Source organism: Salmo salar, chromosome 19 (assembly GCF_965601325.2).
Source record: "Salmo salar chromosome 19, fSalSal1, whole genome shotgun sequence".
Taxonomy (NCBI): domain Eukaryota; kingdom Metazoa; phylum Chordata; class Actinopteri; order Salmoniformes; family Salmonidae; genus Salmo; species Salmo salar.
In genome coordinates, this window is record NC_138309.1 from 25576606 (window position 1) to 25581857 (window position 5252).

A 5252-nucleotide genomic window follows, 5' to 3' on the forward strand; every position below is an offset into this window, starting at 1 on the left:
GTTAGCGGAAATATATATAGTATACAGTACAGTGAGGGAAAAAAGTATTTGATCCCCTGCTGATTTTGTACGTTTGCCCACTGACAAAGAAATGATCAGTCTATAATTTTAATGGTAGGTTTATTTGAACAGTGGGAGACAGAATAACAACAAAAAAATCTAGAAAAACGCATGTTGCATTTTAATGAGGGAAATAAGTATTTGACCCCTCTGCAAAACATGACTTAGTACTTGGTGGCAAAACCCTTGTTGGCAATCACAAAGCTCAGACGTTTCTTGTAGTTGGCCACCAGGTTTACAGACATCTCAGGAGGGATTTTGTCCCACTCCTCTTTGCAGATCTTCTCGAAGTCATTAAGGTTTCGAGGCTGACGTTTGGCAACTCGAATGTTCAGCTCCCTCCACAGATTTTCTATGGGATTAAGGTCTGGAGACTGGCTAGGCCACTCCAGGACCTTAATGTGCTTCTTCTTGAGCCACTCCTTTGTTGCCTTGGCCATGTGTTTTGGGTCATTGTCATGCGGAATACCCATCCACGACCCATTTTCAATGCCCTGGCTGAGGGAAGGAGGTTCTCACCCAAGATTTGACGGTACATGGCCCCGTCCATCGTTCCTTTGATGCGGTGAAGTTGTCCTGTCCTCTTAGCAGAAAAACACTCCCAAAGCATAATGTTTCCACCTCCATGTTTGACGGTGGAGATGGTGTTCTTGGGGTCATAGGCAGCATTCCTCCTCCTCCAAACACGGCGAGTTGAGTTGATGCCAAAGATGCATTTTGGTCTCATCTGACCACAACACTTTTACCCAGTTGTCCTCTGAATCATTCAGATGTTCATTGGCAAACTTCAGATGGGCATGTATATGTGCTTTCTTGAGCAGGGGGACCTTGCGGGCGCTGCAGGATTTCAGTCCTTCACGGCGTAGTGTGACTATGGTCCCAGCTGCCTTGAGATCATTGACAAGATCCTCCCGTGTAGCTCTGGGCTGATTCCTCACCGTTCTCATGATCATTGCAACTCCACGAGGTGAGATCTTGCATGGAGCCCCAGGCCGAGGGAGATTGACAGTTCTTTTGTGTTTCTTCCATTTGCGAATAATTGCACCAACTGTTGTCACCTTCTCACCAAGCTGCTTGGCGATGGTCTTGTAGCCCATTCCAGCCTTGTGTAGGTCTACAATCTTGTCCCTGACATCCTTGGAGAGCTCTTTGGTCTTGGCCATGGTGGAGAGTTTGGAATCTGATTGATTGATTGCTTCTGTGGACAGGTGTCTTTTATACAGGTAACAAACTGAGATTAGGAGCACTCCCTTTAAGAGTGTGCTCCTAATCTCAGCACGTTACCTGTATAAAAGACACCTGGGAGCTAGAAATCTTTCTGATTGAGAGGGGGTCAAATGCTTATTTCCCTCATTAAAATGCAAATCAATTTATAACATTTTTGACATGGGTTTTTCTGGATTTTTTTGTTGTTATTCTGTCTCTCGCTGTTCAAATAAACCTACCATTAAAATTATAGACTGATCATTTCATTTCAGGTCTTAAACTCGCCTTAGCCAATCTACCCATGTGCCCCCCCCAAAAAAAAAATTTTGCCGCTGCCTCTCGGCCTCCTGTTGCTTGCCTAGCCGTTCCTCCCCGTATCGCCGTTCCACTTTCGCTGCCTCGATCTCCCATTGCGGACGGCGATACTCCCCAGGCCTTGTCCAGGGTCCTGCCCCATCCAGGATCTCCTCCCAGGTCCAGTCATCCTGCCCACGCTGCTTGGTCTTCTTGAGGTGGGTAGTTCTGTCACAGGCATCGAAATGAGTAGACCAAGGTGCAGCGTGGAATATGTTAATCTTGTGGTTTAATGAAAAATGAACACTTTACAAATTAAACAAAAATGACAGCTGACAGTTCCGTCAGGTACTTACAACTAAACAGAAAACAACTACCCACAAAAAACGAAGGAAAAACAGGCTGCCTAAGTATGGCTTCCAATCAGAGACAACGATAGACACCTGCCTCTGATTGGAAACCATACCCGGCCAAAACATAGAACACAAAACATAGAATGCCTACCCACCTATTACACCCTGGCTTAGCTAAACAGAGAAATTACAGCTCTCCTAGGTCAGAGCGTAACACTAAAATTCTCCAGAGTTTTAGTCAATTGGTACTAACTAAAACTACGAAGGATGAAATGACTAAAATGTATTTTGGTCAAAAGACAGACTAAAATGTAATTTAAAATGGCTGCCAAAATTAACACTGTTTATCACTTGAGGAATTGGTTGGGTTTTTCATTCAATTTCTGGACACACCCACAGCACCCTATCAGGCTGATAGTGAAGCAGAGCTGTTCTGGTTCCTCCTCAGAGTATCTTTGTGAATAGCTGGAGACCTGCTGTAAACAGTGAAATAATATGGTATATCTCTAGTCTAGCCATAGATACTGTTGTTTTGGCTGTATGCCATAATTGAATAAGATTACCAATGGTTAGCTGGGATATATCCGTTAGCAGCTAACAATTTACAATAACAGCAGCTCATTGATAAGCCAACAAACACTATCATTGTTGTGGCTAGCTCACATAACTAACCCTAAATCTAAAGTAGAAATCGAGAAATATCACCTTATCTTGGCATTAAAGTGAGAATCCGTAGTTGGAACAATAACACAGTTGGATCCCCACCTCTGTTTTGGTAAACAGCTGAGAGATATTTAACCACTCTCACATTCATAGGCAGAGCTATGGATGCAAGGAGGGACCGTCCATGATATCAAAATTATAGTTTTAACCGTGTTTTGAGTCTATACAGTGTTGTTGTTTACATTGACCGTAACCAGGGCAGAATCAATAAGGTACAGAACAGCAGGCAGGCTCGGGGTCAAAACAGGCCGAGGTTCGTAAACGGGTCAGAGTCAGGCAGGTACAGAATGCCAGGCAGGCTCGGAGTCAGGGCAGGCAGAATGGTCAGAACCGGGGAAACAGAACTTGAGAAAGCAAGGAGACGGGAAACCATGCTGGTAAGACCTGACAAGACAAGACGAACAGACAAACAGAGAACACAGGTATAAATACACTGGGGATAATGAGGAAGATAGGCGACACCTGGAGGGGGTGGAGACAAGCACAAAGTCAGGTGAAACAGATCAGGGTGTGACAGAACTAAGCTCTTGAGTCAAAAGCTATACTCTTCATTCATTTGTAAGTCCAACTAAGGATTCTAGCTTCAATAGATTAACTATTAACTATCAAGTAATAGATAATAGATTAATAGAATAGGCAGAGCTATGAACTCCACAGGAGGTTGGTGGCACCTTAATTTGGGAGGACGGGCTCATGGTAACGGCTGGAGTGGAATTAGTGGAATTTTATCAAATACATCAAACACGTGGTTTCCATGTGTTTGATGCCATTCCATTAACTCCGTTCCAGCCATTATTATGAGCTGTCCCCCCCACAGCAGCTTCCACTGGTGAACTCCTATTTTGAAGGGATTGGAAGTGTTGGCTGTGCATTTGGCCAATAACAGGCATTTCACATTTAACCCCACCCACATGTGAAAATCGAAACATCAAGATCTTTTTTTAGTTTATATGCAAAAAATAGATAACAAAACAAGCCATTTTCTATTTTTCCGTTGCTCTGTTTTAACACAAAAAAGGAATTAACTACATGTATACAGACCGAAAATGTATTTGTCCCATTGTTCTTGTTTATGTATTTAAAAAAATCTACTCCAAGCAATGGGTGAAAATGAGTCACATTTTGGTTTGGGTTGTGTGTAATTCACCATGCAACCAAACAAAATAATTATTTTTAAGTAATGATGGGTTATATTCATCTAAATGTTCACCGAATACACAAGGTTCAGGGTTCATCATCTAGAATTCAGGAATTCAGTTGTATGCACGTTGGAGAATTGTACCATGCAATTGTTTATGAGAGAGCAAGATCCTAAGTGAAGGTGAATGGAAACAGGGCCTGCTCATCTGTTATTAACCTGTTATAGTTACATGTACTTATGATCACTAGATGGCGCTGTGATACAGCTTTAAGGAGGTTATACACAGAACTCAGTAGATGTATATTTATAGACTTGGAAAGGTTATAATCAAGTGATCAAGTGATCAAGTGATCAGATTATTCACCAAGTTCCCAACAAAATAACTGAATGATGTGAAAATACATATACGTATGGTGTTGATCAAACATATGTCATACAAACAATTCATTGTGCTGTCAATACATATGTTGCATTGCATAAGTGTAAATAGATATGTATTGGAGTGTTTACTCGTTCTTTTTTTGTACATTTTACATGAAATTTGTAAATTTCAAGATTAGATATAATAGGGTATAACCAAATTTAAAATATATGCTTATCCCGCAATTTAGAAATGGTGTCAGACCATTCAAATCAGCCTGGCATCTCTGATGAGTGGATAGCATTAATGAGTTTAGAGAAGAAGAGTGTTAGATCATGCCAATGCTGAGGAGCTACACAAAGTACACAAGACTGTTTAATTGGCAATTAAAATGACACAAAACTCTTCACTAAATGTATAAATGTGCACAGAGCTTCGCAAGGGCTATGGCGCCTTTTCTGTGAAATCATTAGACATTCTGGGCACTTGCTACTCTTGCTCCGAGAGAGAGCGAAGAGAGAATGGAGAGAGTGGGAAATAATTTATTCCCTTGAGGCAGCAGAACCAACATTTGAAGATTCAATCCTTTATAGGCGTCTCAAACATGATCCTTCCGGTGAACTATTTGTTGTTAAAAATAAATTAAAAAATAAAATCTGTTGATGGGGGCTGTATTACACTTACCATATTTTATCCCCATTTACAAATAGAGCAATTATCACAGAGCCTAAGAACACCTGGGCTGTTTTTACAGTTATGCCTGTTATGTGTGACACAGGAGAAAGTACACAGAGAGAATAATAAGAATTGGCAGCACACTCGGCAGACACAACTGTGCAGGGACTGTGTCTTAGCAAAGTCCCGGCTGCCGTGGTAACGGTAAAAAAAGAGGGTTGCAACCCGAAAGGAGGCGATCTCATAACAAGGGGGCGGGAGGCAGAGGAAAGGGGGAAGAGGTGGGGTGAGAGAGAGAGAGAGAGAGAGAGAGAGAGAGAGAGAGAGAGAGAGAGAGAGAGAGAGAGAGAGAGAGAGAGAGAGAGAGAGAGAGAGAGAGAGAGAGAGAGAGAGAGAGAGAGAGAGAGAGAGAGAGAGAGAGAGAGAGAGAGAGAGAGAG